Source organism: Acanthaster planci, linkage group LG16 (assembly GCF_054643075.1).
Source record: "Acanthaster planci isolate LZ-2023a linkage group LG16, COTS_SCS, whole genome shotgun sequence".
Taxonomy (NCBI): domain Eukaryota; kingdom Metazoa; phylum Echinodermata; class Asteroidea; order Valvatida; family Acanthasteridae; genus Acanthaster; species Acanthaster planci.
In genome coordinates this window covers 4991561-5007428 of record NC_141792.1, presented here as the reverse complement: position 1 = coordinate 5007428, position 15868 = coordinate 4991561, and the positions used below count along the sequence as shown (strand labels likewise).

General features: G+C 45.0%; 1 long non-coding RNA gene across 4 annotated transcripts; it reads right to left on the bottom strand.

The window, feature by feature from the left end:
- Positions 1-448: 448 nt before the first annotated feature.
- LOC147796421 (uncharacterized) lies at positions 449-3749 on the bottom strand. Of its 4 annotated transcripts, XR_015428073.1 has the most exons (5): positions 3358-3749; positions 3078-3130; positions 2676-2777; positions 2161-2582; positions 449-506 (listed from the first exon to the last, which is right to left on the bottom strand). It is a non-coding gene; the product is annotated as an uncharacterized LOC147796421 (long non-coding RNA). The 4 variants fall into 4 exon arrangements; XR_015428070.1 differs by having other exon boundaries at positions 3078-3748; XR_015428072.1 differs by lacking the exon at positions 2676-2777 and having other exon boundaries at positions 3358-3745.
- Between the last annotated feature and the right edge of the window lie 12119 nt (positions 3750-15868).

Genomic DNA, 15868 nt, shown 5'->3' with positions numbered 1-15868 from the left:
CAAAAATGGGCACATGCAACCAGATCAAGAGCAATCGTGCAAAACCTACGTGAAGTGCAGGGTGTTGCAGGAAAGACGCCGCTTGCTGTGGCGAATGACAAAGTCAAGCATCCTTTTGGCAAGGCAACCGTTGAAATTGTCCACTTTATTAGGCTGCCAGACAAATTTTAGTTCAGTCGTGTCAGTCTTAATGCACTGTGTGTTTTAACTTTCACCCCCGACATGCTGCCCGCCCTCTATATCCTCGACTTTATCAGCATGCAGTCAAAATTAAATTTCCAAGCAGAAAATTGGGATTTACTTGATTTATCTCACTACAAAACTATGTTATCTGGGTTTCCATCTCAATAATTATATAAATAAACTAGCCAGGAAGAAAAAATGACAGCAAGCAGAAACTAGAATGATTCGAATGACTCAATGTTTTCCATAGTGTATGATGGTTCACTTACCCGGTAAACGTTTACTCCACTATGCTTGTTTTTTCTGCTCTTGTCAATAAAAACCTGGAATTCAAAAGTACAAGAGGGCAAATTAATTTTGTGTTCTGTTATATTTTGCTTCAATTTAATCTCAATGTGCCGAAAAAGCAGCAAAAAACATCTTTTTAAATCCCCATCAAAACAAAATGGCCGCCACCATTCTCTGGATCTATAGGGTGCACCACTACAAATAAATTCCCATAGACAGCAGTGATAAATCCCCATACTTCACAAACATTTTAAAAATACTCACAACTCTCACAGGTGTTCAGGCTGCACAGAAAAATGATGTTCCACATGTCCTCTTTCATTTTCCTTTCAATTTTCGGGGGGTTGACCAATGAATTTTTGAGAAATTTTCACCAGAAGCAGACCACCCCTAAATTGCAGAAAATGTCCCTGTCCAGAAAAGTAGCCCATTTTGAAAAACCCTCCCTCAGCAAAAATGGCTCAAATAGTGCCACTTTCATACCCAATTGCATCCAATTGCTCAGAATTGGAAGCCCCGAGTCCGGCCCAGAGGTCCAGTCTCATATTTCTTGAATTCCTCAGTTCCATGGCTCTCAGGACCCTCTAATATAGAATATTTTGAGTCTATAACTTTTATTAATGAGCTCGGCGGACATATTTCTGGCCTAATTACCAGGGTGCACCCTTTAACAGCCGGCAACTTTCACATTGTGACAAACAGCACTCTTAGAGAATCAGAATATATCCCAAGTCATTATGTAAAAAAAAAAATTGAAAAATATTGCCCCTGGGAGAAACCGCAGAGGTAAACGCATAAGGGTATGGCTATGCCATTTTGCACAATTTGAATAGGAAAACTGCATGCCTGTGTGCATGCCTTGTGCATCTGGAGGGTGCTTATTTCTCTCCTTCCCTCACCAAATCTAGACAAAATTTCCCTCTTTAACACAAACATTCCATTTTGCGATCAATCTGGGCTCATTGTGTTGTGGATATGCCCACTTTGGGGGCGGATCCTGGGTGGAAAGGGGGAGGGTTCTAATTATAAGTTTATACGCACAGTTGGACTTTGGAAAGTGTATGTGGGACTTTCTGTATGTTACAGATGATAATGTGACATCAGGCTCTCTGGTATTTTGGCTCTTTCTCAATTTATTGCAACAAAGAAACACCAACAGAAGATCAACAGCTGTACACAATGGAGGCTGATGCTATGCATTGGTGTACGTAAAATCATACTGAAATCGGAGGATTCAGTACTAAATGTCAGGGTTAATCCCTGGTCGTGGCTGCCCAATTCTATAAAACTACAAGCCGAGGATATATGATTCCCAGGCCCTGCCCCCACCACAGCCTAGCCACAATTGTACTAGCTGGGTTACTGACCTATCTTCCAACCCCCCCCCCCCCACATACACACCACACCCTAATAAAATAAAAGAAATCTTATTCCATGTCATGCTTGTCAAGTATATTTGATGTGCTCTGTGTTCATTATTATGGGGTTTGACAGTGAGTCTGTGTGGCCACATGCATTTTGTCAGATGCTCACACACAGGAGAAAATTTATCAGACTTGCACAGCCAACTAGTTCTGCAGCAATACTGGGTTGATTGGAATGTGCAGTCTGCAAATGTAGCAAAGGCTGGCGTCAGAATGGCCACAAATTGTCCCTGTCAAACTTGCAGTCCATTTCAGATGAACTCACCAACAGTCTATATAAGGCAAACACAGGAGTAAATAGGAAGTAGTTGTTGCCAGAGATGAGTCTTCAAGGACCAGTCCAATGCAGTGCTGACAATTTAAGGATGTCACGCTGCTCCGTCCCGATGTTGCCGAGACGATTTCTCAGACAAACTCGAGTGCCAAAGAGTCCAACGGACAGTCACAGGGGTACGAGCAGCACGGCGGTTTGTTGACATCAAGCCTTCTGCAGTGGACTTAGTTGCAATGCTGTCCTCATGCATACATGCACATGTACACCACAGAGAGAGGAAATCCTGATTCTGATGGCCAGCCCACGTTGATGCCGACTGAGAAATGTTGGGGTTTGTACAACACAGAATTTCCACAGCTGATGGAAGGAGGCTCTTATCAGTAATGGACACAACTGTCCCTTCAAGGAATGTCCTGCAAATAAATCAACAAATTTCGTGAACATGCTGAAACTGTCACAAAAATGGGCACATGCAACCAGATCAAGAGCAATCGTGCAAAACCTACGTGAAGTGCAGGGTTGCAGGAAAGACGCCGCTTGCTGTGGCGAATGACAAAGTCAAGCATCCTTTTGGCAAGGCAACCGTTGAAATTGTCCACTTTATTAGGCTGCAGACAAATTTTAGTTCAGTCGTGTCAGTCTTAATGCACTGTGTGTTTTAACTTTCACCCCCGACATGCTGCCCGCCCTCTATATCCTCGACTTTATCAGCATGCAGTCAAAATTAAATTTTCCCAAGCAGAAAATTGGGATTTACTTGATTTTATCTCACTACAAAACTATGTATCTGGGTTTCCATCTCAATAATTATATAAATAAACTAGCCAGGAAGAAAAAATGACAGCAAGCAGAAACTAGAATGATTCGAATGACTCAATGTTTTCCATAGTGTATGATGGTTCACTTACCGGTAAACGTTTACTCCACTATGCTTGTTTTTTCTGCTCTTGTCAATAAAAACCTGGAATTCAAAAGTACAGAGGGCAAATTATTTTGTGTTCTGTTATATTTTGCTTCAATTTAATCTCAATGTGCCGAAAAAGCAGCAAAAAACATCTTTTTAAATCCCCATCAAAACAAAATGGCCGCCACCATTCTCTGGATCTATAGGGTGCACCACTACAAATAAATTCCCATAGACAGCAGTGATAAATCCCCATACTTCACAAACATTTTAAAAATACTCACAACTCTCACAGGTGTTCAGGCTGCACAGAAAAATGATGTTCCACATGTCCTCTTTCATTTTCCTTTCAATTTTCGGGGGGTTGACCAATGAATTTTTGAGAAATTTTCACCAGAAGCAGACCACCCCTAAAATGCAGAAAATGTCCCTGTCCAGAAAAGTAGCCATTTTGAAAAACCCTCCCTCAGCAAAATGGCTCAAATAGTGCCACTTTCATACCCAATTGCATCCAAATTGCTCAGAATTGGAAGCCCCGAGTCCGGCCCAGAGGTCCAGTCTCATATTTCTTGAATTCCTCAGTTCCATGGCTCTCAGGACCCTCTAATATAGAATATTTTGAGTCTATAACTTTTATTAATGAGCTCGGCGGACATATTTCTGGCCTAATTACCAGGGTGCACCCTGCGTGGGTTGCCAGGACTTCTCAAGATGGCAGCGTGCTAACCAGAGCTCTGTGGAGTTGTGTTGTGTTCTGAGTTTCGAGTGTAAATCTGACGTACGACCGCTGGTGGTTGGGGATCTACCTCAAGTGTACCTGGTGCGATCGGTTGGTGTTGGGTGCAGACCACTAATTCAAGTGAGAATTTCTGACCAGCTCATTAGCATTAAAAGTGCCCCCTTCCACAGTATCTTTTGAAAAAGGAGATTGTTTGGCCCCCAAAATGGTGAGATTGTGTAAATCGTTGTCAGGATCAACTCCCTGGGTCTTTGAGCTTTCATATGAGGGCAGAAGGGCTGAAAACTACGGTTGAAAAATGGTCCTAAGTGCCCGAGAAAGTTGAGGGTTGCCACTTGAAAAATGGCTGCAATAAGACTTCGGAAAAATCACTTTTTGGGGGGTGATTTTGTTTTGTGGGAATAATTAAAAATGTAATTGGTTAACCCACAAAAAATTTAATAGAAATTGAAAGATAAGTGACCAGACAAGAATTTCATTTGAGTTTCAGAAATCTCAGGGATGTTGGCGTGCATGCTTTTGGGCCCTGAACGGTGCTGATTTTACACTGTTTTCAATGGGGCTTGAATTAGTGGACTGGACCCTGTTGTGCTTGTTCTCAGTTGCCGGAGCTGCCGATTATATCGGATCTCTTTGAAGATTGGGGAATCGTTAGACAGTCTCGTTTATTTAAGAAATGGTAGATTATAGGGTTAGGGAACCCGTGTGAACCAGTTAATTGGGGAATTAGTGGAGCTTAGACTAGAAGGATTGTGTGCCGTTGTTCCATGCTTGTTGGCATAGCGACGGTTGGTTGCGGTCCTGGTCTAGCTGGGAGCTTGCTTTCCGCGTTGAGGTTTACTGGATGCAGGTGTCTGTTAGAGTCTGGTGAGGACTATTATAATCGCCTTCTTAATCAAATTACCTGTGTTATTTCTTAATAACTTGAAGTGGATGAGGGTTATTTAAGTCACCTTGAACCTTGTTGCAGTTTGGGAACTGTGTTGCTTCGTAAAGCAGTATAGATTATTGTTGTATAAGTCTACCCTGTTGTGTTGTATAATTACGAAGATTGTATTTGCTTGTGTGGTAAAGACTTATCAGTTATAAGCCATCGGTAGATTATTTATTCAGTCTTGGGGGTTACCCTGATCACTGTGAGGGTTACCTGGTTATTGTGAGGGTTATCCTGATCGCTGTGAGGTTTACCCTGATCACCGTGAGGGTTGTTCTGGTGTAGGTTAAGTTTTGCAGCAGTGCCGCGATTTCACGGCCGTCTCGTGAGGGCGCGCTTCATCAAAAGGACACACTTAGCGCTAGCGCCTCGGTGTATACAATTTAACAGAATTTGGAACAGGGTTTCAAATCAGCAATCATCATACATCCTAGGGGGTTCAGAAGTATTCAGTTAGCTCACATATATTCAAGGGAGGGACAGCAACTACATACCGGGAGGGTTTTTTCTTGAATTTCTTCTTAAATGCATGTCCAAGTCATCAAATCAGCGTACCAAGTTCTTGCTTAGCATGCAATAAACCAGATTGCCAACTAAACTTGGAAAATAGTCTACATTAGGGATAAGGCTTATTAATCAAGTTCGTGGTGCAGTTGACCACGGAGAACTATCTCCCTGTGAGGATAATTTTGTATATAGTTAATTGCTGTTGTATATAACAGATAACTGAGCACTAACATTGAATAAACAAATCATATAATTGCCGTGGAAATTACTAGTCACCGTGAGATTTAGTCAGTCCTGTATCACTTATTGACATTAAATGTAATCTTTATTGGCATTGGAATCAATTACCTAATCACAGAGTGGTGGTAAACTTCCACCAAACGAACAGCCCCTAAGGCATAGTCCACCGTTCATTAACTGATATCCCCCCTTGCGTTTGGATAGCCGCTCATTCTTGCGTAAGGTTAAATAAATATATTTGTGGGGTTAGGCCGGCCAGGTCAATTCTATCTCCGATCAGGCCAGTCTGCTGGTCCGTCACAAAAAGGTGTCAGTTGTCCCGCCACAAATGGTGTCAGAAGTGGGATACTCTGTGATTTTGTTATAGTTGTGTTTACCAATAAAGAGTAATTTTTTTGTCATTTGTTGTGAAGTGGATGTGCCTCACAGAGGTGCACAGCGAGGGTAATTGTAACGAGGTAGGCAGGTTATGCTTACCTGGGTTGTTACTGCCTTGTACATTGTATTCCTTATTGGGTTGGTGACATTGGTGGGGATTCGAGCGGAGTTGCGATCCTTGCGACGTACTGCAGGACAGCAACTGCCAATCCTGTTGAGCACTCACCGGGTGGTAGTAGGTATACAAAGTTGGCAAATTCTGGAGGCTTGGGAATGGGAGTCCCGCAGCCTGAGTTTGCCTGTGAGTTACCGGTATCTATTTGAGACTGATATCCCTGCTCAGGAGGGAACTCCAGTATGAGCGTGGTTAAGGACAGTGGTGTTAGCTCGATGGGGGCTGACAAGGGTTCTGTTTTGGACGAGCTGAACTGTTCAGGAATAGGGTTCAGTGGTTAAAGTGGGAGAGGGACCGTTTGGACGCAGAGTTGGAGGCTGTCAAGAAAGGTACACAGCCTAAAACTCTGAGTGAGGGTACCCCTAAGAGTAGGGATACACCTCTGGTTGAAGTTGATTCTGAAATCAGCTGGAAATTGCCTAAGGGTCCCCTGGGGTATGACTTGAAGGCAAGAGAGCGTTCCTGCGTTGGCACATCGCTGGAATTGGCTTCGAAGGAAGTGCAGAGGCACGCTGAGAGTACGCTTGTGAGGCCTATTCCCATGCGTAGTCCTAGCACCAATCCGTTTTTGAACCGTGACGTTGATTGCGCCGAGAAGGAGCGAGGTTACACAGTGAGTTGTTGAGTTCTCTTACTCGCCCTTCTGTGGAGAAAAATGACAACGTTGTCGGTAAGGTGGACTCACCTGGAGTTGGCCCTTGGCCACTAAAAAGGGAGTCTAGGTTGGTGGGTAGTGAGGGTTATGGTACACCCGGCGGTAGGCTTCAAAGGCCTACAATTACCCCCGATCGGTATAACGGTAAGGTTCTGTGGAACGAGTACTACCGCCACTTTGAGGCTTGTAGGAAGGTGAATCAGTGGAGTGAGGAGCAGGCAACCGAGTTCTTGGCTGCTAGCCTCCAGGGTGATGCTCTCCGCATTCTTGGCGACGGGTCCAAGAAGTTCATGTTTGAAGAACTTGTTTAGGTTCTAAACAGGTGGTTTAGTCCCAGCCAACAGGCTTAGAACTACCTCGTGGACTTAAGGAGCCGATGTCAGGGGTTGAAGGAGAGTCTTCAAGAACTGGGGCAGGCAGTCCATGAGTTGGTGGTGAAATCGTACCCAGAGATTCCCGAAGGGGCACGTGAGCGCATGGGGAAAAATCACTTCATGGATGCTGTGTCGAGTCAGGCGGTCCGGGAAGGCATTTATCGCGCCCGTCCGAAGACACTGGACGAGGCGATACATGCAGCTATAGAGACGGAGAATTTCGAGGAAGTTGAGAGTGAAAGGCGAGTAGAGAAGCCGACGAAATTCACAAGGGCCGTGGACTCGGGCACCGAAGAGCGTTTGCAGAAGTTGGAGGAGAGTGCTGGGCAGCAAGCCAAGAAGATAGATCAGGTGGTCAAGATGTTGACTGAGTTCACGAGTAAGGGGATGAGACAGGGTGACGATAAGCCTCCAGCGAGGCTGTCGCCAAAACTAGAGAAAAGGAAGCCTTGTGCGTTGAAGTGCTTCAGGTGTAAAGAGGTTGGTCATTTTGCCAAGGAATGTACCAAGCCTCGGAAAGAGAGAAAGGGGCAGGCTGGACATTCCTGTGGGCCCAAACGAGGGGCAAACGAAGCCAACCAGAGGCGCAGGACAGAAAAAGGCAGAAAGCCACTAGGTGCTCAGCCCAAGTCTGTTTCCTGTCTAAGGTGTGGGCTGTTTGTCGATTGAGTCGTTAGAGGGGTGAAGTATCGGTTCTTAGTCGATTCAGGGTCAACAGACACTTTTCTCAGTAGTGTTGTTTACCATAAAATTCCCAAGGAGCAAAGGCCTGTGCTGGAAGCGGAAGAGGCCGGCATTCGGCAAGTTGATGGCAGTCCATTAGTAACAATGGGTACTGCTTGGGTCGATATACAAATAGGCATAACGGCTTACCCGGTTAGGGTATTTTGTGCCGACATGAAGTGTGAGGGTATATTACGGATGGACTTTCTGTTACCTACCTGATGTAACTTAGATTGTGGAAGGTTGGAGTTAAGGCTGAATGGAGAGTGATCAAGATGTACCTATTATGCTGGTGAGCCGTTTGTCGGGCGAGTATTGGTGGCGGAAACCACCGAGATCCCAGCTGGCCATGAGGCTATTGTGCCTGGTACTATAGCCAGTACCTGTGAGGCAATGCGACAGCCGGCCTTGGTTGAACCTGTCGAAGGTGGAGGCGAATTGGCTCGGCGAGGGTTAGTTTTAGCCCGGTCGCTGGTGGAGCCAAACGCCAAGTCTCTACCGCTGCGGATATTTAATCCGAATGAGGAGAGACATGTTGTCCGAAAGGGGACAGCTGTTGGTACAATTGCTGCGGTTGAGGCTGACTCCATAGTCCTGCCTGGTGAGAACCATGAGTGTGAGGTCTATGAAGACCTGCCTGCATGATCTGTATGACCAGTGTAAAGTCAACATTGGTGGGGAGTATCATGAGGAGGTGAAAGCTTGTTTGATTGAGTATCAGGACGTATTTTCCCGTGGTAATGAGGACATAGGATGGAGTGATGTGGTAAAACACCAGATCAATACTGGCGCCGCGAGGCCTATTAAGGAGCGGCCAAGGCATCATCCCCTGTGTAACAACAGGAAATAATGAGGCAGGTGGAAGATTTGCAGAAGAGGGGCATTATAGAACCATCTGACCGTCCCTGGGCTGCAAACGTGGTGCTGGTCCGGAAGAAGGACGGGACCCGACGATTTTGTGTTGATTACAGCGGGCTGAATAGGGTAACAAGCAAAGATGCTTACCTTGTCCCTCGTATTGATGAGACGCTAGATGCGTTGGCAGGGGCAAAGTGGTTCTCGACGCTTGATTTGGCGTCGGGATATTGGCAGGTCGCCCTCGACGAGGACGCGAGCCAGAAATCAACCTTTGTGGTGCGGAACGGGTTGTATAGGTGGCGTTGCATGCCCTTTGGTCTTTGTAACGCCCCTGCGACGTTCGAGATGTTGATGGAGAAGGTGATGGCGGGTCTCCAGTGGGAGATACTGCCCATCTACCTGGATGATGTCATTGTTTATGGCAGGACTGAGAGAGAGGAGTTGTTCTCTCCATACTCCGAAAAGCTGGATTGAAGTTGAAGCCTAGTAAGTGTTTTTTGTTCCAGCGCTCTGTGACCTATTTGGGACATGTAGTGTCATCTGAAGGTGTGGCTACTCTTCTTATTATCGGAAGTTTATAAGGGGATTTGCCTAGGTAGCGTCGCCTGTGCATGCGCTGACTGAAAAGTCAAGATAGTTTCGCTGGATGGATGCCTGCCAAGAGGCATTTGAAGAGTTGAAACTGAGGCTGCAGACTGCATCTGTGTTGGCATATCCCATACCTGACTCTGATTACGTTTTGGACACGGACGCGAGTGGGGATGGACTTGGGGCAGTTTTGTCCCAGGTCCATGAGGGTCACGAGAAGGTCCTGGCCTTTGCGTGCCACAAGCTCATCAATGCCGAGAGGAACTATTGTGTTACCCGGAGAGAACTTTTAGCAGTAGTTGTCTATCTGAAGAACTTCAAACAGTATCTGTATGGTCGGAAAGTTTTACTTCGCACCGATCATGCTGCTCTTAGGTGGTTACTTAATTTTAAGAACCCCGAGGGTCAGCTTGCTCGGTGGCTTGAGGTAATCCCCGAGTATGACGTGTCCATTCAGCACAGACCTGGACGTAAGCATGGAAATGCTGACGGGTTGCCCAGGAAGGTCTGTAAACAGTGTGGTCGGTCTGATAAGGAAGGGTCAACGGAAGTTGCCGGAAATCCAACGGTTGTGTCTGAGAAGGAGAGGTTGACTCTGACTTAGCAGTTCCTGAGGCAGACATGAGGGGCATCTTTGCCGAACCACACAGGTCTAGGGATGAAGTAAGGGGGGCACAACTTGACGATCAAAGTATTGATTGGATTGTGAGGGCTAAAGAGGAGTCGGAGAGCCGCCCAGTTTGGGAGACTGTATCAGCCGCCTCCTCGGCGCACAAGACCCTGTGGTCCTCATGGGATCAGTTAGGGGTGCGCAATGATATCGTGTACCAAATTTGGGAGTCCCATGACGGAAGGTCAATTAGGTGGCGATTGGTACTGCCTGAGAAATTGAGAAAGGCTGTACTGCAGGAGCTACATGGAGGTCAGACTAGCGGTCACCTTGGGGTCACAAAAATCTTGGCTAAGGCCAAGTCGCGGTACTACTGGCCTGGGATGACCGCAGATGTGAGGTCATTCTTTAGGAGCTGTGATCTGTGTGTGAGGACGAAATCTCCTGCCAAGAGGAGAGCTCCCCTCTCAAGCAGTATTTGGTGGGCGAGCCCATGGAGTGAGTGGCTGTGGACTTGCTGGGGCCACTGCCCCAAAGTGACAGTGGCAACACTTGGATCATGGATTTCGAGAACGACATCATATGAGCCAGCGGAGAGGTGTAGGAGGACAACAGTCCTAGGGAGAAGAACTGCTGGCGACGTACCAGGACGGAGCGCTGGCGAGCTTGTCCACGAGGAGGTGACAACTGCCAAGTATAAGAAGGTAGTGGACGCCAGCTGCTACTCAACCCAAGCTTAATTACAGTTTTTATCTTCCTAATCAGAATTATTCCAATTCAATATTTGTTTTATATCCAAGATTTTTGATTGCCTACGATTATTTGTAAATAGATGATTCACCATAATTTATCCTAAAGTTGCGGACCTAAACTAGCGTTTTTCTCCTTGTAAAATTATGAAGTGTGTTGAAGTGTTCTTAAATTTTTATATAAGTTATTTCTGTAAGGTTTTATAAAGCATTTTATAAAGTTACGAAAGTTTGTATATTTTTCTAAATCAACAGTGCATAATTTATGTTAATTATGGTGTCTGAGGATTACTAGGTAAGCCCCAGGTAAGTTGCTTGAGCGTTGTTTCACGTTCAGGTATAGTAACGGGTGTTTTTGTATAACACATGTGCGGTTGATTAACTAGATCTCATGGAATGATTTTTAATTGTATAACATGTATTGTGTGATTTCAAGTAAACCTCACATGTTATGCTGTATAAATTTCTATGGCCCCTGTTTCTTTTAATATTTGGGTTAAGCTTTTTAACCCGGGACGGGTTAAGCTTAGCTGGGGCCTGTGTGGCGAAACAGGGTAGCTGCGCAGACTTGTGTTTAGTCTGGGTCATTAATAATTCAGGTCCGTCTAATTTATGCATTAAACATGCACACGACAACCAATCAGAGACGCGCATTAACTTAGGTCTGGGCGCTGGCTGCGTGGGTTGCCAGGACTTCTCAAGGTGGCCGCGTGCTAACCAGAGCTCTGTGGAGTTGTGTTGTGTTCTGAGTTTCGAATGTAAATCTGACGTACGGCCGCTGGTGGTTGGGGATCTAGGAGTAGCCGATTATATCAGATCTCTTTGAAGATTGGGGAATCGTTAGACAGTCTCGTTTATTTAAGAAATGGTAGATTATAGGGTTAGGGAACCCGTGTGAACCAGTTAATTGGGGAATTAGCGGAGCTTAGACTAGAAGGATTGTGTGCCGTTGTTCCATGCGTGTTGGCATAGCGACGGTTGGTTGCGGTCCTGGTCTGGGAGCTTGCTTTCCTCGTTGAGGTTTACTGGATGCAGGTGTCTGTTAGAGTCTAGTGAGGACTATTATAATCGCCTTCTTAATCAACTTACCTGTGTTATTTCGTAATGACTTGAAGTGGGTGAGGGTTATTTAAGTCACCTTGAACCTTGTTGCAGTTTGGGAACTGTGTTGCTTCGTAAGGCAGTATAGATTATTGTTGTATAAGTCTACCCTGTTGTGTTGTATTATTACGAAGATTGTATTAGCTTGTGTATTAACTTATCAGTTATAAGCCATCGGTAGATTATTTATTTAAACTTGAGGGTTACGCTGATCACTGTGAGGGTTACCTGGTTATTGTGAGGGTTACCCTGATCGCTGTGAGGTTTACCCTGATCACCGTGAGCGTTGTTCTGGTGTAGGTTAAGGATAAGGCTTATTAATCAAGTTCGTGGTGCAGTTGACCACGTAGAACTATCTCCCTGTGAGGATAATTTTGTATATAGTTAATTGCTGTTGTATATAACAGATAACTGAGCACCAACATTGAATAAACAAATCATATAATTGCCTTGGAAATCACTGGTCACCATGAGATTTAGTCGGTCCTGTATCACTTATTGACATTTAATGTAATCTTTATTGGCATTGGGATCAATTACCTAATCACAGAGCGGTGGTAAACTTCCACCAAACGAACAGCCCCTAAGGCATTGTCCACCGTTCGTTAACTGATATCCCCCCTTGCGTTTGGATATCCGCTCATTCTTGCGTAAGGTTTAATAAATATATTTATGGGGTTAGGCCAGGTCAATTCTATCTCCGATCAGGCCAGTCTGCTGGTCCGCCACAAAAAGGTGTCAGTTGTCCCGCCACAATACAATGCACAGGCTTCAATTGCCTACTTACACTCAACAAATCATCTGTCCGTTTTACAAAGGCCACTATCTTTTCACCGCTGCATTTCTCCACCAAGATCTTGATCTTCTCATCATCCCAAGCCCCAGATCTAGATCAGCATTTCCCATCAGAGTTATACCAGCACATGCAAAAATTTACCGAGCAAAAGCGCATGTACACACACATGTACCACGCCGAATAGCCTTGGAGAGTGAAACGACGACTTTCTAAGATAAGTTTTAACTTATCTTTAACTTGTCTTAAAAGGCATCTGGGAAAGATGTCTTTCCAGATGTGATATCTTTCAAGTTAGGAAATCATGGAAATACCTCTTTCAGTGATATTATATCTTAAAGAGAAGCATTTTAGTGATATTTTATCCTGGAAAGCCGTCTTTCTATGTTATTACATCTTGGAAAGCCGTCTTTCCATGATGTTATACCTAGATGTTACATCTTGGAAAACACATGATGTTATATCTTGGAAAACCGTCTTTCCCAATCACGCTATCAGAGAAACACGTCCGAAATATCAGGGTATTGGCGTCTTTCCGCGATAATTTATCACAGAAACGCGGTATTGTGGATGGTCACTTTAAGCTTCCGTAGCTTTGGATATATTGTCAAACACCAGTTCTAATTACTTTAACGGTCAACCTCCAGACGTGTTGTACTCTGTTACAGACCCGAGCGAGACCGTTAAATCACTTTAAGCCGAAAAAATAGCAAGTTTTCATTTTTCGTTGAGAAACGATAAGGGAGAAGTCCTCAAACAATAAGGGTGATAAAATTTCGATTGAGTTAGAAATATCGAGTCAGAAATACATGTGTCGAGTTCGAAATTGTAAAAATTTTTGAGGTGTATAATTAAACAATAATTAAAAAAACGACGAATAGCCCCAATACAATAAGGCTTTATCCTGAGCTCCCAGAGCGTGGACTGCGCGAACCGAATGATAATCCATTTCATGAACCAAATAATGAACCAAGTAATAATCCATTTAATGAGCCGAACTAAGAAACAAAGCTCAGACTCAAAAAGATCGAAGACATCAAAAAGAATTGATGCAAGAGCGCAACGCAAGAGAAAACACGTACAAAAAAAAATCAAACGGGTACTCACCGCGCGCAATTATACAGAGTCAAATGCTTTGGGTTTCACTTCGGCTGCTTTTGGTGTCTCGACTTTGCTGGGTTCAATTACCAGCCCTATCGAATTCGTGCATATGCCAGCTGAAGGTTGGTTCAAAAAAGTAGAAAACACGATCAGATTCGGTTGTTGTGTGACACAAAGTTAAATACAATTGATGAGTAAATTAACGAGTTGAAAGAAAAAATCCGCAATAAGCAGATATCTCTGAGGCGCCCTTCATCACTTTAAGCCGAAAAAAATAACAAGCGTTCATTTTTCGTTGAGAAACGATAAGGGAGAAGTCATCAACAATAAGGGTGGTAAAATTTCGATTGAATTAGAAATATCGTCAGCCATGGTGAGTGGTTAAAGAGTACTGGCCCCGGCGGCCGGCCAACAAGCATGCATGAGATGCGTGCACAACAATAACACGTGAGTGGGTGAGCACGCGCCGGTAGTACGGTAGTTAAGTACGTACAGTTACTTTCGTCCTACGTACACGTATATCAGTTTCGTCCCATATATATTACTTTCGTTCGATATATATCTATTTGCTAATAAAGTCATAAAGGGTGCCTCCAAGATATCAAAATGGCTCAAACTATTTGGGTCAGTGTTGATGTTGCTGAGACGTTGGTAGTCTTCGGGTTTAGACATGGTTTGGTAGTGATTTATATATAGTGTGATAATAGTGTTGCGCACCCGAAAATCTTGGAATTCTAGCGCCCCCTAGTTTACTCGTTCTCGGTCCTTGCATTTCTTAGGGTCTCTTATTTAGCTCAGCTATGGACATGTAGCAGAGGCGCTAATTTTATATTAAGTTATTCATGCTGTACTCTGGCGTGATAGCATGTTCCTTCACTCCTTTATCCTTGTGTTTTCTCTGCTCAGTTTTGGCATGTCGAAATTCCCCTCCATGTGGCTGCGTGGTTGGGCGTGGTAAGGTTCCCTGAAATGCTACTGTTCAGAAACTTCAGACTTTGTAACTGTCAATCATTCGCCACAGATAACCGGGTAAGCACCTTCACGCACCCGGCTCTACACTTTGTGCACGTGACTTCTTATTCTGTATTTTACCTTTTTACACACGACACTTAGGGTGCGTTCGATTAGCTTCCCTGAACACACCAGTGTTACACTCAAGGGAAGCCTCAAAATGAGGCTTATCGAACGCTGCAGTGTGTTTTCCAAGGCATTCTGGGATAAAGGTCAAGTCCCCGCCACGTTCCATCATGTACGTCCATGCTCTAACAGTCCATCCGTTACGTCATTACACTCGGGCAGCCTCCAGAGACCCGCTCGCCAGCTGGGGTAGTAAGTGGTTGACACCAGGGCAGGCACGAGGATCACGTGATCGCTAAACGAACGCTCTGGTGTAAGTTTGACTTACACGTGTAAGCTAATCGAACGCACCCGTTGATTCTTGCACACGACTCTTGCAGGAAGTCATGTGACTCTTTGAGATGGAAGATTTTCATTGGTTGAGCTGTTCAGCGACGCTCATATTTTATTAATTCCTTAGCCTCTAGAATCCTATAAATACAGCAGATTTTCCCTGGCTCGTCGATCAGGTGCGGTGGACCAAACCCTTGTTGCGAGAGCGGAACCTAACGTAGTGCAGCAGTTGGACCCTTTCCGAGAGAAGTGCGATAGTAACCATTCTTATGGCGAAGAAATGTAACCGTATGAATGGCCAGCTAGCTTAGCTTGGACCGATGCGAGAGCGGTACGAATTAGCCCAGGGGGCTAGTGAGAGTCGTAGCGGCCCGTCACCACTACGTCCGACCCGATTGCCAGGCGAGACACCCCCGTCTTCCTCGCCACCCATGTCATGCTAACTAGCCCAGTCCTCCCCGTCTCTACGCTGAGCCAATGGTACACAGTGCGGCGATCTTATCATTGCACCCAACACATTTGGCGCTCAACGGCGCTGGCCCCGTCCAGCCCTTGCTAGCCACCGTGGTGGTCCGGGACAGCTCCCGTCACGGCCCGGCCCGATGAGTGTAGCCTAGCTGTGCGATGCTACACACACGTATCGTAACCCACTCCGTCTGACTTGCATTTCCAATGGTCCTGCCAAACCGTAGTTTAGTTACACTCGTATACAACTTCGCCTTTCTGCAACTTTGCCTTTTGTGTGTTGTATTATGTCAAGCTACACCTTCTTCAAATCCATATTGAACTTTGATGAAGAGAAGTGAGAGCAATAAACCAACAATACCACGTCCACCTTTTAATAAATTGTTGACCCCAAA